Raw genomic sequence first — 20,830 nt, 5'->3', positions numbered from 1 at the left:
TCAATGGTTTGGCCGATGAGGATCCAAATAGTCATATAGAGAGCTTTCTCGAGGTGTGTGACATGTTGAAGATAAATGGGGTTACGGATGATGCCATCAAATTGAGAGCCTTCCCATTTTCCTTGAAGGGGAAAGCGAAGCAGTGGCTACACTCATTACCTAGAGCATCAATCACTACATGGGAGGAAATGGTAGAAGCTTTTCTAGCCCGTTATTTCTCTCCCGGAAAATCAGCAAAGCTTAGGAATGTGATCTTGTCCTTTGTTCAGTTGGAATTGGAGTCTCTATTCGAGACATGGGAAAGGTTTAAGGAGCTCCTGAGAAAGTGTCCGCAACACGGATTCCCGGAGTGGATGATTGTTCAAACCTTCTACAATGGTTTGAACTCGAGTACAAGGCAACTCTTGGATGTGGCAGCAGGAGGTACCTTAGGTAGCAAAACCCCCTATGAAGCTCGTCAATTAATTGAGGAAATGGGGTTAAATAGTTACCAATGGAATGCTAGGGAGAAGAAAAAGGTGGCTGGTATCCATGAAATCGATGCGGTGACCTCATTGGCGGCGCAAGTAGAGAGTCTGAGTAAGAAGCTAGATCTCATAGCTTTGAATAGAGTTGCGGCCGTGACCAATTGCACCGGTTGTGGTGGAGGACATGCTCCCTCCGATTGCCCGATCTCTTTTGGTGATGTTTCTTCAGTGGAAAACGTCGACTTTGTAGGTAATGGCATGAGACCTCAAGGGAATCCATATAGCAATACTTATAATTCAGGTTGGAAGAATCATCCCAACTTTTCATGGAGTAACCAAGGACCACAAAAGGACATGGGGCCATCGGGTTTCCAACAACAACAACAAGCACCTCAAGTGGAAAAAGCAATTTCGAGGGCTTGGAAACCCGAATGCCGGATTTAGAGAAGCACTTGGCTAGATTTGTTCAATGCAGAATACACGGTTTGAATCGATCGAGGCTACACTCGCAACCACACCGCTTCTTTGCACAACCTTGAAAAATCGGTGGGGCAAATTGCGAAGTCTCTTTCCGAAAGGCCACATGGAAGTTTACCAAGCAATACGAAACCAACCCTAGAGAACATGTGAAGGCGATCACTTTGAGAAGTGGTCGTGAGGTTGAAAGGGAGGCTTCCGAGTGAGAAGCCGAAAGAACACGCACTCAGGTTGTGCAGGTTGAGGAGGGAGCAAAGAAAGAGAAAGAGGTGGCATCCCCACCTTTCAAGCCAAGAATCCCTTATCCCTTTAGATTGAAAAAAATGACCAAGGGGATGAACGAGTATAGAAGTTCTGAGTTTATTCAAGCAACTCCACATCAACATTCATTTTGTAGAGGCATTAGCTCAAATGCCTAAGTATGCGAAGTTCCTGAAAGACTTGTTAACTAACAAGAGGAAGTTGGAGGAGAGTGCTTCGGTGGTGCTAGATGCTTCATGCTCGGCGGTCTTTGCAAAAAGAACATGCCGAACAAGAAGAAAGACCCAGGGAAGCTTCATCATTACAGTGTAACATCGGCAACTTAGGTGAGGAAATGGCATTGGCGGATTCAGGGGCAAGTATCAATGTCATGCCATACACTTTTTTCCAAAAGCTAGGCTTGGGAGAGCCTAGGCCTACTCGGATGACTTTACAATTGGCGGACCTAACGCATGCGACATCCCAGAGAGGTATTATTGAAGACGTGCTTGTCAAGGTGGACAAGTACATTTTTCCGGTTGACTTCGTAGTGCTAGATGTCGATGAGGATGCGGATGTACCCTTGATACTTGGGAGACTGTTCTTGCGGACTTCCAAAGCATTGATTGACATGGACGGTGGAGAGCTCACATTGAGAGTTGGAGATGACAAACTCACTTACCGCCTTGCCGAAGCCATGCGGCATTCTCTCCGTTTTGATGACACTTTGTATTTCCTAAACACTACTGATGAGCTTGTTGATGAATACATGCAGGAAATGTTCAACCCGGATCCATATGAAGATTTGTTCGACCAAGAGGAGAGCAATGAAGAAGTCATGATGCTTGGTTCAACTGAAAAGTAACTTCTACTCCGGGGATATTGAAGAAGGTGCTCCGGAAAATGAAGAGGTCTAGGAGACGCCACCGAAAATACTCCAAGACTGTTGGAGATGCACATGGACCAAGAAGGTTGGATGAACAATTGCTAGGTGGTCCAAAGCCCGATAATACACCCTCTACCCTCAAGAGACTTTGCACATCATGCTTCCAAGTCATGGGTAAGAGGGCGTCTTTTATTCATGAACCCCTGTGAGGTAAGACAAGGTACGTCAAGCTTAGTGACGTTAAACAAGTGCTTCTTGGGAGGCAACCCAAGTGTTTACTGTTTTCTTATCTTTTAGTTTAGCTCGTTTGCATGAATAAATCGTTAAGTGTTGATGTCTGAATTTTTAGATGCTTGTGCTGCAATTTTATTGTGGGTTTTAAACTCATCGTGTGCTTTTTGAGGAATTGGCGAAAGTTTGGTCATTTGGATTCTATTTCGTGTTTTTCACTGGTAAAATTTGCATAATAGGGCAGGCTCTGAGTGTGTAAACATGTTCAGAAATATTCTGCAGAGCCTGAGATTTTTCTAACTCATCCATAGAAAACACACGAGCGTGTGGGATTTTCACACGGCCGTGGGCGTATACTGCGAGCCCATCCAGAGAAGGCATAGGGGCGTGCGGCTGCCCCTGTGAACGACCATGCGAATGTCGCACGCCCGTGGGTAATTTCCGCATGGGCGTGTGATTCTGCGAGTTGGGCGATTTTTTCCCGAGAGCACCGAGGGCGTGGACTCGCTCACGTGGGTAACCTGTGAACCATGCAGGCGTGGGTAATTTCCACTGCACTGTCGCGAAACTCTGAGAGGAGTTCTCTCCATCCCGAGAAGACACGGTGCGGCTGCCCCTGTGAATTGGGTATGTGAATGTCCACGCCCGTGGGGAATTTCCGCACGGGTATGTGTAACTACTAGTATTTTTTTCTCGGATGTCGAGAGAAGCCACGGGCGTGCGGCTGCCCTGTGATTGGGAGCTCGGGCGTGGATGTTTTCCACACGCCCGTGCGAGAGCAGTCAGAGTCAAAGGAGATAGGGGCGTACGCACACCCTGTAGTGTTTTTGGAGTGAGGACGCACTTGCGTGGATAATTAACGCACGCCCGTGTGGTTGCACAGAACACCAAGGGTCGTGAGTTTTCTTTAAAAGAAGAACATTTTATCTCCCCCTTCACAACTTCTATTCGTCTGAAAACACTTTCACATTACTCTCCGGTTCCATAGCGCCAATTTGGTAGAATTTTAGCGAGGTTTTCCGGCCGATTCTTCACTTTTTTTTCCCATCTCATCGGTAAGCCCTATTTCTCATGCATTTTGCCAATTCAATGTTTCCATCGATTAATATGGTTGTAAATGGTTCGTTTCTTCAATTAGAACGATGATTTATGTCTAGAACGAAGTTTGAAGCATTTTTGAGTTGTATTTTTGGATTTTTGAAGCGTGGCCGTGCGGTTCTCACGCCCCGTGGATCCACACGGGCGTGCGGAAATTCCACACGACCGTGTGGATTTCTGCAGCATTGGTTTATCAACTTGTTTAATCCATTTAATTTAAATCTTGCAGATTATGGAACCTAGGTCAAAGAAGCAAGCTCATAAGAGACCACGTGAGTCATCTCCTGAGCCGAGGGCATGCGGTTTGCAATTCCAGAGCATCAGGTTCGCTATGAGCGCCTGTCAAGGCTCCGTTTTGGGCAGACTCGATTTTAGACATTACTATATTGCGAGATCTGCAGCAGGGAGATGAGTTTGTTGATGAGATCAAGGATCTTGTTTCAGAAGGTGGTTGGCGGCAGTTGCTGATGATTAGAGAGCCAGCCATCCGAGAGTTTGCACTGGAGGTACTCTCATCATTCGAGTTCGATAAATCATATGCGAGCTTCAATAGTGTGGACACCATTCAGTTCAGAGTATTTGGATACCACCATAGCTTGAGCATCACGCAGTTTTCAGTACTACTTGGCTTGTGCGAGGAGGCATTCACAAATCTGAGGAGAATGCAGCGATTCTGCGCGATTACCTTGGATCCTTGACCCCGCAGAGAGCTTATAGAGTGTTATGTGGTCAAGGTCGATCTGAGCGAGGGGTGTCAAGGCCACGTGCCTTTCTCGACCTGCATCTGAGATACTTGCATGCCATTATGAGTAGGTCGGGTGAATGGCCGTGGTGATAGCTGTAGTGTCTGAGCCGTCAGGAGCTACTGCACTTGTACTCGATGGTACAGCGTGTACCGATTCATTTAGTGCACATCCTGCCAGAGTACATAAGAAATCAGGGGCATTATGCTAGACTGGGAGCGATCTTCTCGGGCCCCTACATTATGAGATTAGTGTTAGGCATGGATCTCTTGGATTCGATTCGCGGGGCCGAGAAGACGAGTGTACCTGCTCCCTGAGTCTAGAGACGATGCGGATGATGGGCATGGTCCGCAGGGTTCGGACATCGATTTTTGCTTTAGTATTACTAGCTCCAGTGATAGGCGAGCATGAGGGTGATGAAGCCGAAGCATCTCAGCCCGTTCACGAGCCTCGGCCCGACAGCGATGGAGCCGAGGGCACCCCGAGTGGCGGAGGAGCCACCCCGGTGCGTATGCTTTCACCATCTCGAGCCAATGATCGCTTTGAGAGGCTCGAGAATCCTAGAGGAGTGGTGCGAGTGAGGGTTGCGAGATTAGGGGCTACGCGAGGCCACTCGATTACCACGAGTTCATGGCGGCGTTTCGACATATTCTAGCGATTTTTAGAGCGAGACGTCGCCTCATCATTTGTATTGCGGCTGAGAACTCCTCCGACCCCCTCAGTTCCTCTAGCACCTCCATCCTCTACCCCGGCACCGGTAAACCCACTATGTGCTTCACCAGCACCGGCACATGAGAGCGACACTGACACTTGATTTTCCTTTCCTTTACTTTCTTGCATTTTATTTTATTTTTCCTGTTTTTAGACTTTTTTTTCACTCAGAAAGGATTCTCCTTCTGAGTTTATTTTCATTTTGCATCATCGAGTTGTATTCATTGCTTTATCCTTTATATACACTCGATTTATTTTTGTCTTTATTGAGCTTCACTTTGAACCCCCTCGTGTATGCGTGCGAGATGGTCTTGTCTTCTTGGGGATTGAGACTTAGTCATGGGCACGGCCAAGATCTTGAGGTGCTTGGCCGTGTAAGCTTCACAACCCGTTGGAACCCTACTTCCCAGCAGAACTAGCTTCATCAAAGCGTCATACTAGGAGTCAGGGGAGTATTGTTTTGATTGCTTCTCCCACATTTGCTTTTGAATGATTTATATTTTGAGTGAGCTTGAATGTGTACATTGGGGAGAATGTACAACTTAAGTATGGGGGAGTTTCATAGTGCACACATCATTTCTATTGTTCTTGATTGATATATGCTCACATAGCCAATGGCGGTTCACCTTAGTTGCAATGATTGTATTCTTGAGTTTAGGAGAATTTCTAACATTGAATGTTTTCATGCTCTAGTTCTTGCTTGAATTTCTATGAATTTTTTGCCCGATTTATACTTAGTGCACTACTCACTCTTTGAACTCTATTGGAAACTCATGTTCGATGTTAAAGGGACTAGTTAGGTTTATTTTCTTGTGCTAAATTCTTAAAAAAAAAATGGAAAATGAAAAGAAAGAACAAAATAGTTTTATTATTTATTTGTGCTTGTTGGGTGGAAAGAGCTACCACCTATGTAGCATGAAGCTACTCTCATAAGTCGGATACTAGCTATGCCCTAATGAGAGAAAGAGCTATCTCATAGGATGAGTGAAAGCTACCACTCCAGTATAAAGAGCTACCACCTCGAAAGTGTGAAAGCCACCTTAGCGGCCGCTTTGGAAAGGGCTACCTTAGAGGATGTGTGAAGCTACTACCATCTTTGAAATTGTTGTCACTTTTGTAGATAAATAAGTCCCTTGTACTTAGAGGAGTATACCTTGGGTTGTTTTTGAGTGAGTTCACACACGTACACGATTTCGGGTTTTGTTTCCTTTTTGATTCAAGTTTTTAGCTAGATCATTGATTTTTCGTATTTAGTGTTGAAATTTCCCTTACTTGTAGAATGCTCTCTTTGTATACTTTGGTGAACCTAAGGCCTAGCACTTCCAATATCTTCTTCATTGATGCACATAACGTTTTTAATTTTTGCTTGAGGACAAGCAAAAGCTTAAGTGTGGGGGAGTTTGATAAGTGCTTGTGCGATACGAATGCGAAGCGTTTATTCCTTATGTTGAGCATTACTTTTCTCGGGTTTTTACACTAATATGTGTGTTTTTACGTTACTTTTATGCAGGTAGGGCTGTGAGGCCGAGTATGAAGGAAATAGGCCAATGTGGATCACAATGCACCGATTGTGGAGGAAATATTGCTAAGGTTCAAACGCGAAGACATTGGTCGATGTGAGATGCTAGAATGTGTGCCAACCTCCTCGTATTCGAGTTGGCACATCCATTTGGAGGGAGCACGAGGCGGTCACACTCGTGCATTCCGACTTATGCACATAGAACAAGAGTTTCACCAACGTGTATACCATTGAAGAAGCAAGTGATCCACGATGTGAACGTGTGCCCGTTTGCGTTACCCCGATAAAAGTATGGAATTGGGAAGCTATTCAGGTCAAATCTTTGCGACAACATTGTAGCACGTCTTTGTAGCGACCTTTGTTCACGACCGGCCGAGAAACCAGAGAACCAGAGAATCCACACGGGATTGTGGAAATTATCCACGGCCATGTGGAAATTCCGCACGGGCGCGTGGAGCATCCACGCCCGTGTAGTCGCCCGATTCCAGCCCTATTTAAAGCCGATTTAGCCCCGATTTTGGTATTCTTTTCTCCATCTTTTCCCCAACTTGCGAGAGGGCTTCGGCTAGGGTTTCGAGGGGTATTGGCTAGGTTTTTAGAGAGGTTCTATGGCTCTGACATCACGCGTCGTTTTTGAAGAAGGTTATTGGGAGAGCTTTCATCGGCACCGATCCGGCGAGGTGTATCCTAGGCCGGACAAAGGATCCCTTGCGACGAGTAGAGGACTCTCCACAAGACCATTGACATGACCATCGAGGGGGTTTCTTTATGGATTCATTGCTTTTACATTCTATTTCATTGATTGTACTTAGCTCCATGAAGAGCAAAACCCCTAGTGGGTACTCGGGTATTGTGAACCCTAGGATGTATTTGTTTCTTTGAACCTCTTTATTATGATTTCAATAAATTGATGTTTATTGTGAGGTTCCAACCTTGAGATGCTTGATTGTATGAATATTTCCCCTAGAATGACACTAGGGTTGAGAGTTCTTGTTGGTAACCTTGTGGTGAGTGACACACCACGAGCGTTAGACAAAAAAGCTAGGTTGGAGAGGGTTGAGAGGGTGAGTCGAGGAGGTGCGGAGGCGTCCTTTTTTCCCCTCCGGTGTGATATATTCTACCTCCGTTCCTCGAGGTTCTTTGCGGCTATAATAGAGTGAATGGTCTAAAGGGATGAACTTCCGTTTGCGGGGGCTTAGTTGCGCGTGCAGCTGGTGAAGCGTTGAGGTGATCTTAGTATCTAGGGCTTAATTGTGGTTAGGGACCTTCCACTGGACCAAAGGGTTGGGTCTATAATTAGGGAAGAGATTTATCACTTGGAATCCCTAGAGCTCATTGCAACCCTATGCGAGTGTGAGTTGTTGAGATTGTTCGATTTCTCCTCCGGGACATGTATAGAGTTAGGCATAGTTGACCTTATATTTGGGACTATGTAATTAAGGATTTCCACGACTCACCATTGCATTGATTAGGAAACATAATAGAGGGTTCTTGCACTTGAAACAATCACTACAAGAAATACAGGAAAAGGAACAGATTTTTCCGTCGCTGAAGACTACATTTCCGTTGCTAAATATATTTAGCAACGGAATTAGCAACGGAATCATTCTGACAACTATTCTCAAGTCGCTATTCAAATTCCGTCGGTATTATAAAATTCCGTCGTTATTTCTTATGTTGTGCCGACGAACACTTCCGTTGACAAACAAAAGAACTCAGTCGTTAATATAATAATAAAATATTCATTTTTTTTTTAGGTTCACAAAAATTCCGTTGCTACATTTCCGTCACAATGTTTGCATAGCAACGGACAATTCCGTTACTATTATTCTTATAGCAACGGAAAGTTTATTTTACTAACAATATTTTTCTTATGTTAGCAACGGAATGTCCGTCGCTATTATCTTATGTTTAATGAAAGTTCCGTTGCTATGTTCTCATTAACTACGAAACCCATATTATGTCCATTGCTATTTTTTTCTTTTTAACTTAGCAGAATTTTTGGTTGTTATTTTTTTCCGTTAGCAACGGATTTTTCCTCTTTTCCATTGCTATTTTTCTTGTTCCAACGGAATTTTTGGTTGTCATTTTTCTACTAGCAGCAGATTTTCTTTATTTGGTTCCGTGGCTATTTTTTCTTATTACAGCGGAATTTTTGGTTGATTATTTTTCCTACTAGCAACAAATTTCTCCGTTGCTATTGTCCATTTTAGCAACGGATGTTACGTTGTTGTTATCCTCTTATCATTGTCATTTACAGCGGAATATCCGTTGCTATTTTTCTATTATTGATTATTATAGATATTAGCTGTGAAATTTATTTTTTCATACAACCTGCACAATTTATTGCAGAAATGAAAAAAATTGTCCATACAAATACAATTAATATAAATTATCCATACAAATGATCTATAAAACAAATTATCTCATTAAATATCAATATCCATCATTTCATTCATACCAAAAAAATACAAATAATCCATACAAATGTTCCAACATTACATCACAATGAAAAATCCATCATCAACAATTTTTCTAATACATCAATACAATTATCACCAACAAACAAAGTTAAGCAAAAGATCCATCATTAGCATACATTGAATTACCTTGAGTGTTCCCTCTTCTTGACCATTGTCCTTTATTAAAAATCATAAAAGTTTAAAGTCCATCAAATCAAATTGTTATAAAAATACAATTGTAAACAACAAAGAAAGTAAAAATAATATATGAAGGTATATTCAATTACCTTGAGTTTTTATTCCCATCTTCTTGCCCAAATGTCTTCCTATATGAAAACCAAGAAAATTTAAAATCCATCAAATTAAATATTAACTAGAAATTTATAAATATAACACAAAAAATTAATATAAGTGAGAGCAAATTTATACCTAAAATCATTTAGTTGTTGATGGAGGCATATTTGATCCAAATTTCTCCATCATGAAACTCATCATAATCTGAAATTGATTTTTCAAATCGCTTATATCACCTATACCATTCTTCATTTGACTCACATCACCGGTCAATGATTCAAGCTTCTCCTCTAAACTCACAATTTTATCATCATTAAGATAAGTATTCATGTCACGGAGTACTAGTGGAAGGACCACAAAGCTGAGTTAGTTGTGCATGCAGTTTTGCACTAAGTAGTATCGAGATAATGCTTTAGAATTAACCATGGTGCCAAACCCATATACATGCGTTCGTGTATCCATCTTTCCTCCAATTGATGGCCCTATGCTTCGGATCAAACTCGGGGACGATCAGAAGTATTATCACCATATTTTTCAGATAATGTAGATTGATATTTCTCCTATAACAAGTGAAAAACATATTAATTGATTTAAGTTTACCAAAATATGAAGTAAACAATTCACAACCTAAAGAATGATTAACATACACTAACAACTTTGGATTTATTGTCTACAAAATCACCACTTCCTTTTGACCGTTTATGAGTTCTCTCAAATAATTCTGGATATTGTATTGGTCGTTGAAGCTCTTCTTCCTACATAAGAAATGTTTTTAATTATACTACACATGTAATTTTATTATTGCAAATGTGCCTATAATAAATTGGCAAAATTAAATCCATGACATGAGTGAAGTGAAAAAGATAGATACCATTAGCTTTTGAGTAGAAAGAAATGAACGAGAATCACTAGTGTGTTTCGTGATACTTCCTTCTTTTTGAGTTAAGCGATTGGTCAATGCTTTCTTGGATTTGTTTTGCCAACTCTCTGTACTCCAAACTGTATCTATCAAAGCATCCCAAATGTTAGTTGGCATCCAATTCCTTTTCATTCCTTTACACTTGTTAATATCAGCAACATTAGTGAATCGCTCCTTACATGTCTTTTCCCATACTCTTCATACATTATGTTCCTCGTGTATGGGCCAAGTAAAATATTCCTAAAATTGGGTATTACTAATTAGAAGTCATATCCACAAAAATAAGATTTAAGGTTTAAGGAAGTAAAGCAAATTAAGATAAAGTAACACAATTGATAGTTACCCCAAATTTCTTCCACATAGCTTCTTTTACATCATATGGAATTTTTTTCCAAGTTGGCCACACCCCGACAAAATAATTTTTAATTATTTTGACAATAGTTGATGACACCCCTTTCTCCGCAAAAACACTATGAGAAGTTATTGTTAGCCATTAAACAATAAAAGTATAAAAACAAAAAAGTAGTTAATAAACCCAAAGAAAAAAAAAATTACTTATGAATATATCACAATAAATCCAAATTTCTTCAAATTACCTATCACCAAGAATTGTCAAATGACGTTTTCCGTTTACATCTTGTGGAGTGATTCTTCCTAAAGTGGGTCCTCTTGTTCAGCGTTGTATATCTTGTCTTGCAACATCTTCAACTGCAGTTGATAATCCATCAGAACCTAATTCTAATGTCTCATTCACTATTGGTTCAAGTGGTGGATCATTATTTGTTGATGCTTGATTGCCTGGTGTACCCATAGAAGATGTCATAACAAATGGTTCCATAGTGGACTGAATAGCGGAAGTTACTTTCAAAGGTGGACGATATGCAGACTTCCTTGTAGAGCGAATGTTGCTTGTTTCAATTGCTTGACCTTTACCTTTATTTTTGGTCTTGGGATCTTTTGGTTTAACCATTGCAACACTATTGCAAAAAAATAATAATAATTGTTAGGACCAATTCACAATGGAAATCTTTAGCTAGATATTAATACAAAATTTAAATAATATTCGTATTGAGGGTACATATAAATATGCAATAATAACTGAAGCATACGCACAAAAATTTAACAACATTCATAAACAACAAAAAGACATACATTTAGTCTATATGTTAATGACTACATTAATATATAAAGTACATTAGTGACTATCACAATAACTAAAGAATACACACAAAAATTAATCAACATTCATGAACAACAAACAAACCATACATTTAATCTATATGTTAATGACTACATCAACATATAAATTGCATTAATGACTATCACAATAAATTGCAAACATAAGTAAGATAATTTTTCCATGGAATAAGTTGCAACCTAGTGCCATAAGCTTTTGCATATCCAATTGGAAAACTAAAAATATTATGGATGGATTAGTCCAAAAACTTAAAATAAATGTAAAGATGAATATTTTTTCATGACAAATACGCAAATTGATAAAAGCTCTCAATTATCATTGTAGTAATGAAAATCATATTCTTCATCATCTTCAAATTCATCTCCATCATCCACATTGTTTGCTTCATCCCGTCTTAGTACGTCATTTTCATCTCCATCTTCATCGCCCTTCATGTTCATCTTCTTGCTTTTTCTTCAACAAATGAAGTTATCTCCTCAAATATACCATTAGAAAAGAACAATTGGGTGTTCAAGTTCCTTTAAAGGAGTAACATATGTAGAAATGCACATTTCATCTTCTTGAAAAAAATGTCATCAACTAAATCGAGCTGTACTTTCTTCATTAGTCTTCCTTGTAGAAACATAGAAATGTACTCCGTGCCTTTGTTTTTGAAAACGCCCACCAATCACGGCGATCTTTCTTCTTGGAGCGATAAAAAGGAATATAACAAACTTGTTGAGCTTGAGTCATGCTAAAACAAATGGTTCACTGCTGCAAAATCTTGATTTGTGATTAATTTCAACAAGACCATGACGAGGATTAACTTAACCCCTTTTTCCATATCAAACCAATGACATTTAAAAAGTATCACTTTGTTTCCAACACCAAAATATTCTAATTGGATAATATCTTCCAAGACACCATAAAAATATCTCTCATGATCATTATAAGAACTTCCTTTCACGCAAACTCCACTATTTTTTGTATTGCGGTTTTTCCCATAGTCTTGCATGTGGAACTTGAAACCATTTATAAAATAACCTTTGTAACATTGAGCAATTCGTCCAGGACCGTATGACATTTCGACAACACGAGGATCAGTTTCATCTTTATGTGTTGCCACCTAAAAAAGTGTAAGACATAGATCAATATTTTGTGTCACAAATATTCGCATTCACTAGTAATACAACCATATTTTTATACAAAACTTACAAATTGTCTAAACCATTTTGGAAATTTTGTATCTCGTAATTTCTCTAATTCCTTGTCAGAGATATTGGCACATTCATTTTTCGCCATTTCATCGAACATCCTATATTTAAGAAAATAAAGTTAGTGATATTAATTAAGTTTAAATTTGTATGTTGTGCTATAAATACTACTACAAAATAATACTTACTCCACATATGGATATATCTCCTCATGATTCCATAAGTACATTCTGATTCTGTGACATAATGCTCTTACGTCTCAAGAAATCTAGCATTATTCATTGGCCCAAAAGATCGACCAGGATGAGAGAAAATGGAAAGTCGTCCTACAGATTCAACATCTCCACCATCATCATTGCGAGGTACACGATTTAATCTTGTTTCCACAGTAGATTCAAAATACATCGAACAAAATGATGAGATTTCTTCTATGATGTATGCCTCACATATAGATCCTTCCACACATGCTTGATTTTTCACCTTTTTCTTTAAATGATGCAAAAATCTAAACATCATAAAAGGAACTATTAGGTTTAAGTTATAATCTAAAATATTAGAATAGACTTTTATTTGTAATTGACCAAAGAGTATAGGAAATGAAAAGGAATGCTACCTTTCAAATGGATACATCCAACGATATTGAACTGGTCCTCCAACCTTAGCCTCATAAGGTAAGTGAATTGGCAAATGTTCCATTGAGTCAAAAAATCCGGGGGGAAATTTTTTTTCTAGTTTGCATATTGTTTCAACAATGGTAACTTCCAATTTTTCCACATGCGATGTGTGTATTTTAGTTGAGCATAAATCCCTAAAAAAATGTGACAACTCAGTGATTGCATCATATATAGTGTTAGGCACCATATCACGCATGACAATTGGTAGCAAACGTTGCATGAAAACATGACAATCATGACTTTTCAACCCATAAAACTTGCATTCAGCTTCATTCACACATTGAGATATATTTGATACAAAACCATCAGGAAGTTTTAACTGCTTCACCCATGTGCAAACATGTTTCTTGTCTTCTTTACTTAAAGTGTATGAAGCTTGTGGGATGTAAACACGGCCATTAGTTTCTACCAATTCCAATTCTTTCCGAGTGCAATACACCGCCACATCCTTACGAGCTTTTATGTTGTCTTTTGTTTTGCCTTTTATATCCATCATAGTATTGAATACATTCTCAAAGACATTTCTTTCAATATGCATAACATCTAAATTATGACGTATAAGATTTGTGTGCCAGTAAGGTAACTCCCAAAATATACTTTTCTTCACCCAATTATGGCTTTCTCCACACCCCATAAGCTTATCTTCGTTGCATTTAGTACCACATGTAATATCTGGAAAGCAATTCAACTGTGTCAATATTTCTTCACCTGATAATCGAGGAATTGGATAGTCATGCTCAAGTCTTTTTGAAAAGTTATATTTTTGCCTCCTAAAAGGATGATCCCTTGGCAAAAATTGACGATGGCAATCAAAAAAACATGGCTTCCTACCATGAACCAACCTGAAGGACTTAATATGCCCCATGCAATAAGGACATGATAAAGTTCCGTGAGTACTCCAACCGGACAACATGCCATAAGCCGGAAAATCATTAATTGTCCATAACAATGATGCTCTCATTATGAAATTCTGTTTCTTAAAAGCATCATACGTTAGGATACCATCACCCCATAGTTGGTTCAACTCATCTATCAAAGGCCGCAAGAACACATCAATGTTTTGGCTTGGACTTTTTTTCCCTGGAATAACCATATTAAGAAATATGTATGGTTACTTCATACACATCCAAGGAGGCAAATTGTACACAACAAGCATTACTGGCCAAACAGAATATGGTTTTGCTGCAGGTCAAAAAGGACTAAAACCATCAGCACATAGCCCGAGTCTCACATTACGAGGTTCTTGACTAAAAGATGGATATGTTTCGTTAAAATGTTGCCATACCTTCCCATCAACAGGATGTCTAAGTACACCATCATCACTTTGATTAGTTGCATGCCATGTCATGTTTTTGATTGAGTCTTCTTTCGACATATAAAAACCTTTGAAGTCTCGGTATAAGTGGCGAAATAACGTAAAATTTTTGCATGGAATCTCCTTTTTGCTTCCCCTTTTTTGATTTCCCCGTTTGTCTCATCTTATACCGAGGATGCCCACAAACAGAACAATGGTTAAGATCATTGGCTTCTTTATAAAACAACATGCAATTGTTTTTACAAACATGAATCTTCTCATAACCCATACCAAGATTTTTTTCATCTTTTTGTTTTTGTTCTATAAAAAGTTGTCGGAGTAGGCATGCATCTTACGGAGCATATTCTTAATCATCACCACAAGAGCAGTCAAAACATGCTTCACTCATGTTAAACTCAGACTTTAAATTTAGCAATTGTGATAAAGCTGATAACTTTGTGTACTTGTCACAACCTTGATATAATGGTTCATCTGCATCATGCAATAAAGAATAGAATGTAGCTGCTTTGGGATTTGGTTCTTTTTCCACAAAACTTGAGCTACTACCATGATAAGGAGGAATATTAAAAGTTGGACCCATAAGATCCCTAATCATTTGAGTATATGGATTTTGGGATTCCACTTGAGACATTGTATCATCATGTTCATCTCCATATCTAGAAGATTGCCCAATTTCATATTCTCCATGAGAAGTCCAAGTTGTATAACCAAGCATAAATCCATTATAGTAAAGCTGTCTACGAACTATATCAACAATCTGAAACATGCTATTTTCACACCGACGACAAGGACATCTTATAGAATCCCCACTGACAATACCATTTTGAGAATATACAAAGGCAATAAATTCCTCTACTCCCTTTATAAATTCATCATTGATGAATGATGCCCGATCCCAACGGAAATACATCCAAGACTGATCTCTAACCATGTTTCAAGTCTAACAACAAAAAAGAAAAAAACACAACATTGTATTAAAATTATTTGCACAATTAAAAAAAGTATTAAAATAATCAAGTATTTGTACAATTAAATTAAGGTAGCATTATTTCCCCCATACTAGTAGCGGGTATGGTCATACAAATATAGTGAAAGGACTACATGCAATTCCATCATTAAACCAATGCTTAAAAAAAGAACAAACTAGTATCAAAATTGAAATCATTTCATAATATTATAATGGGATTAAATTAATATTTTTTTACTTCGCATAACTTCAAATTGCAATTTATGACAAATTAAAAGAGATTAAAATAAATGTGTACCGTTAACAAGAGTGAAAAAAATTCAATTTGGGAATCCTATGAAGTCGGTGAAGCCAAAAAAACTACCAACCACCAAAGAAGTTGAAATTTATTGTCCACCTAATGCGCAATCACGGAAGAATTGTTGAATATTATTTATAAATTCGAAGAACATATAAATTTTAACATCTAATTTATATAATAAGTTTTTCATCAAAATTCTTAATATATTTAAAATCCAAAAAAATATATTTAATAAATAAAATAAATATGAAATAAATTTAAATTAATTTAAATAATATAATTGGATTAAAAGACAAGTTGTGATTAGATGAGTTGACTTAAATTATTTAAGAAAAAAATTAATTTCATTTTATCTGAAAATAATATAAATTAAATTAAATAAATGTGCCAGTATATATTAAAATCCCCTATCATTTATTATCATAAAACTTAATAAGCTTACAGTTAATCTATGTAAAGGATCACTTTTATTTTTTTTAAATTAAATTGAAAAGGAGTATTTTTATATGTGAATCAGAATGTATATATATAAATATATAATATTGTATTTCTTATATTTATTTTAAACATATGGAAAAAGTAGAGCGTGTCTAATCATGCCCACAAGAAAAAAACATGCATCATGCCACTGCTTTCACCTAACATTATATAGTACCATGAATACTAAAAGCAATGCATCATGGCCCTAATTTCGACTTATGATATCGAACACTAAAGAGTAATACATAGATATAATATATGTTTGTTGTATGAGTGAAAGACAGGATGGCATTTTCTTAAGGCTTAATGAAGCGATTGGAAAAAGATGCTTGTGGTGATATGAAGAAAGTGAAATGTCATTAAAAAGAACATTGGTGTTAAATTAAAGATATCCATGTAACATCATCTTGATGAGTTGTGTATAATTAATGTGATAACTCATGCATGTGCATATAGTGAAAAAAAGCGATGGAAAAGATGCTTGTGTGCATGAAAAATAGCATGTGAAAAAAACAGTCAAAATTCTGTGTGTGTGAGTGTGTCAGTGTGTATACAAATATATATATATATATATATATGCAAATTTTTTCTTATTGTCCTAATAAATATGCACGCAAATTCATAAGAATTGAACTTTTCTTATGTCTCTTATTAATAAGGGGTATTATGCCATTGGTGTAGGTAACAAAACAATTGAAAAAATATTATTAAAATTGAAAGAACAATAAAAAATATGAAGATAATTATATGATCTTACAACATCAAAACAAACAAATAAACAAATCTAACAAACTAAAATGAAATTTCAAAACTAAACTTTTGTTTAAAATTTTCAATATTATTATTAGCTAACACCACAATCATTTTTTGTTTTATTTGTTTAAAATAAACCTATAGATAATAACTGAATCTTTACTGACATATATATATATATATATAAGATCAGAAGATAGAGAAATTAAACATTACAAACATATTAGAGATGATACTTGCTCTTCAAAACCAATCATGTCTAACATAATAACAACTAGAATAAAGAGGTCTTTCAGTTGAGATTTGGTAAAAGTAGATCATAGGAGCTGAAGCAAAAAATTGCCAACCAAATGTCCAATTGCGAGAAGCTACCACCAATAATAATGCTGATTGGTGATAATACATACAGAATCATCTATTTAATTCCTACAGAATACTAACAGAAACCAAACTGGTCAGAGATTATGTACAGATCTGGAAAATTTTCAGATAATTTGAGGATGATATAAAGTGTTATATATATATATAAAGGAATGAAAAGATTCAAAAGAAAGCACTCAAAAAAAAAATAATTTATATCAACAAAAATTATAACCTATTTAAATAAATAAATAAATAACTTGACACATGCCACCAACCAGTCCCTCCATAGTAGCGGGTATCTTGCATGAGGTTTTCATTTGGAGACGGTGAAATAGTAACTAAAAACATTATTGGTAGGTTGAAGATCGACAATTAATATATTTTTATGATGGATCAATGCAAAAGCCACCTTTGCGTGCGGGAAGGCAACCAGATCCGATTATGCGAGATAAGGTAAAAAAGCAATTCCCGGAAATTTGAAAGGCACATGACACTCACTTCTGTATGTCCCCCTAAAGAAGTTGGTATCTCTGGGGCTTGTATTTCATGATCGAGTGAAATTAATAACTAAAACAAAAAGGCGAGATATTGTAGAAAAATGAGTAACATTTAATACTTTCCTTCACTCTCTTGTCTTGATCATTTAATGTGACTTTGAGCCAAGTATATATTATGTATTATTAATGAAAGTTCTTTTCCATTGAATCATAAAACTTATACATATTCTTAAATCCAATCTATCTAATTCATGAATCGATTTAAGCGAATCCGAACCCATTCTCCGGATCTTTCGCTTCATATGAACATTTGATTTAACCATTAAATTAATTACCAGGTTATGAACAATCAATGAAAGATTGTGCTTTTTTTTTACACCTTCTGGAAACTATATCCGCCAACTACCAATCACAAAAAAACAAGAAATGATCACGAAAAAGACAAATTCCAACACCCCTCACAAATCAAAACCCCGAAATAAACCCTAAACCCCGCATTCACATCCATTTCAACAAAAAAGAACAACAATCAAAATCCAAATAGTTCAATCCTACCCTCAAACCCTAATCCAAAGTTCGGACATTAAAAAGAAACCATCAAGAAAATAAAACAACAAACAAACAGTAGAAAACCTCACCTCTAAGACTCCCAAAGAAACCCTAGCTTCTCCCAAATCCACCTCCAAAAGTCCACAAAAACCTCTTCGCTTCCCAATTGCACGGGAGAAAAGAGAGAAATCACAAAAGCTTTTCTCGAGCGCGAGATCATGAAAATGAGTTTGTCGCCCTGACGGAGAGAGGAGATGTTGTAGATGACGGAGCATACCCGATCGAGCGAGATGTTAGGGGTGGATTAAAAACCCTAAACCTAGATCCAAGGAAAAAGGAAAGCACGGACACTAAGAGATAGAGAGAGGAAGAAGGAAAAAAAGGAGAGAGCCCGGGCTTTCTCCTTTTTCCTTTATTTATTTAGTTTATATCATAATGAATTGAACTTTGTAAAAAGCTTTTATTGTAATAAACGCAGCATGAATTTTTTTAAAGTTTGGACACTTCAATAAATCCAAGCTTTTAAGCTTTTATTTATTTATTTATTCTTTTGTATCTTTATTATATAATAATGTGCATATAGTGTTTCCTGATTGCTTTAATTGTAGTTAATGAAGCTTCTAGGGTGGATATAATTATTAGTTAATAATTAAAATATATAGTATGTTTTTTGTTAACAAAATAATTACATAAATTATTAATATATTTTTTAATAATGAAGTTTTAAGATAAAATCTATTTAGAATTAAATTCGCATTGTGTGTATAAATATTTGTGGTATGATGATTATGTTATGGTATATAGAGTTAGGCTGATTAAATAGATCGAATTAAATTAGATTTATAATAAATAAAAAAATTAAATATAAACCAACTCAAAAATTAAAAGGTTTAAATGTTTTTCTTAAATAACAAATTGTGGTTAAGATTCCATGTTTTTCTATATTCTAATTAGGAACAAAATATATTGCATTTTTAATAATTTAATTTTTTTATTTTTAAAAAGGTGGTAAGCTACAAACTTTTTTTGATTATATATGTACACATTAAAAAGGATCAATTATATATTTTTGAATGCATTATGAATTATTTTTAATTTTTTTATTAAAAACAACAACAACAACAACAATAATAATAATAATAATAATAATAATAAACTTAGATTGGATCCGGATCCATGATTGAGAGTTGGGCATACGAGATGCACATGGTGTTGCTTCCTTGGTAGTGCTATGGTCCAAGGATAAAGAGCCATGCATGCAATAAACAAAGGGAGGCAAAGCAGGTTCATTAGTGCCTTTCATTACAATTGGATGTGCATGTCTCTTTAAATTTGTTTTTCTTGGGAGACACCAAACTTCAAAAATTTAATCAATTATTTAATCAAGTGGGCTATTAATTAGTTAAAAAAATTAAGAATAAAAGAATTAGTTAGTGGGTCATGTGACCTAATAAAAAAAATAAAATTGATTTAATTAGAATATATAAATTATAAATATTAATAAATAATATTTTTATTTTTTTAAGTTTGGGTTTCAAATAATATTTAATTTAAGACTTAAGTTTGTTTTTAATATTTTTAATTTATATATATAAATTAATTTATAAAATTGGAAAATCAAATATTTTTTTATAAAAGTGAAAATGTATAAATAAAAAAATTATAAATCTCAAATATTAATAAATAATATTTTTATTTATTTTTAAAAATTTTTGGAATAACAACCCGAACATAGCAGCGGACTTATTCCGTTGCTATGTTCGAGCTATATTCATCTAAATTGTTGTTATATTTTACATTTACATCGCTAATGTAAAAATAAGTTGATTTATGATGTTTTTATTCCGTCGGTAATTCAAAAGCTGAATCCGTCGCCAATGTTTGCCAATACCGACGGAACGGATCCGTAGCAATTTGTTAGCAACAAAACTTCACGGGAAAATTAAGGCGCGTAAGCTCTCACAAAGGAATAGCAACGGAATAAATCCGTTGCTATATTTCCGTTGTTATTAATCAACATTCCGTTGCTATATTATACAATTCCGTTGGAAATGTAATAAAAACAAGTTAAACTTCTGAAGATTCATTCCGTTGGTAGTCCGACGCTAATTCCGTCGCCAATGTATAAAAATAGCAACGGAACGAATCCGTAGCAATATTTCCGTTGCCTTTTCCTGTATTTCTTGTAGTGAATTATCCTAGGTGGAGCATTATTCGGGTACCCCATCTTTATCGATTGTCTTACACCCTTCTTTACTTTTGCTCTCTTACTTGTTGCTTTTATTGTTGAGAATTGAATCATTATCACACTTATTATTATTGATCTTTCACATAACTAAGAATCGAATTAAGTATTTTTATTCCCTACTCCCTGTGGATTCGATACCCGCTCACCCGGGATTATTACTTCGACAAACCCGTGCACTTGCGGGATATACGCAAGGGGATCTTGTCAAAAGGTAAGCAATTCCAAACGATCTATTATGCTAGCAA

General features: G+C 36.4%; 2 long non-coding RNA genes and 1 other non-coding gene across 3 annotated transcripts; all 3 read right to left on the bottom strand.

The window, feature by feature from the left end:
• Window positions 1–236: 236 nt before the first annotated feature.
• LOC120274327 lies at window positions 237–343 on the bottom strand. The gene has a single exon (XR_005540855.1). It is a non-coding gene; the product is annotated as a small nucleolar RNA R71 (small nucleolar RNA).
• An 8,644-nt stretch (window positions 344–8,987) lies between these two features.
• LOC120273441 lies at window positions 8,988–9,361 on the bottom strand. The gene is made up of 3 exons (XR_005540529.1): window positions 9,264–9,361; window positions 9,122–9,160; window positions 8,988–9,011 (listed from the first exon to the last, which is right to left on the bottom strand). It is a non-coding gene; the product is annotated as an uncharacterized LOC120273441 (long non-coding RNA).
• Window positions 9,362–9,633: 272 nt separating this feature from the next.
• Window positions 9,634–18,482, bottom strand: LOC120273017. The gene is made up of 3 exons (XR_005540491.1): window positions 18,427–18,482; window positions 9,776–9,883; window positions 9,634–9,688 (listed from the first exon to the last, which is right to left on the bottom strand). It is a non-coding gene; the product is annotated as an uncharacterized LOC120273017 (long non-coding RNA).
• Between the last annotated feature and the right edge of the window lie 2,348 nt (window positions 18,483–20,830).

The sequence above is a fragment of the Dioscorea cayenensis genome, chromosome 12 (assembly GCF_009730915.1).
Source record: "Dioscorea cayenensis subsp. rotundata cultivar TDr96_F1 chromosome 12, TDr96_F1_v2_PseudoChromosome.rev07_lg8_w22 25.fasta, whole genome shotgun sequence".
Taxonomy (NCBI): Eukaryota; Viridiplantae; Streptophyta; class Magnoliopsida; order Dioscoreales; family Dioscoreaceae; genus Dioscorea; species Dioscorea cayenensis.
The sequence above is the reverse complement of the archived record's forward strand: the minus strand, read 5'-3'. Positions and strand labels throughout refer to the sequence as shown.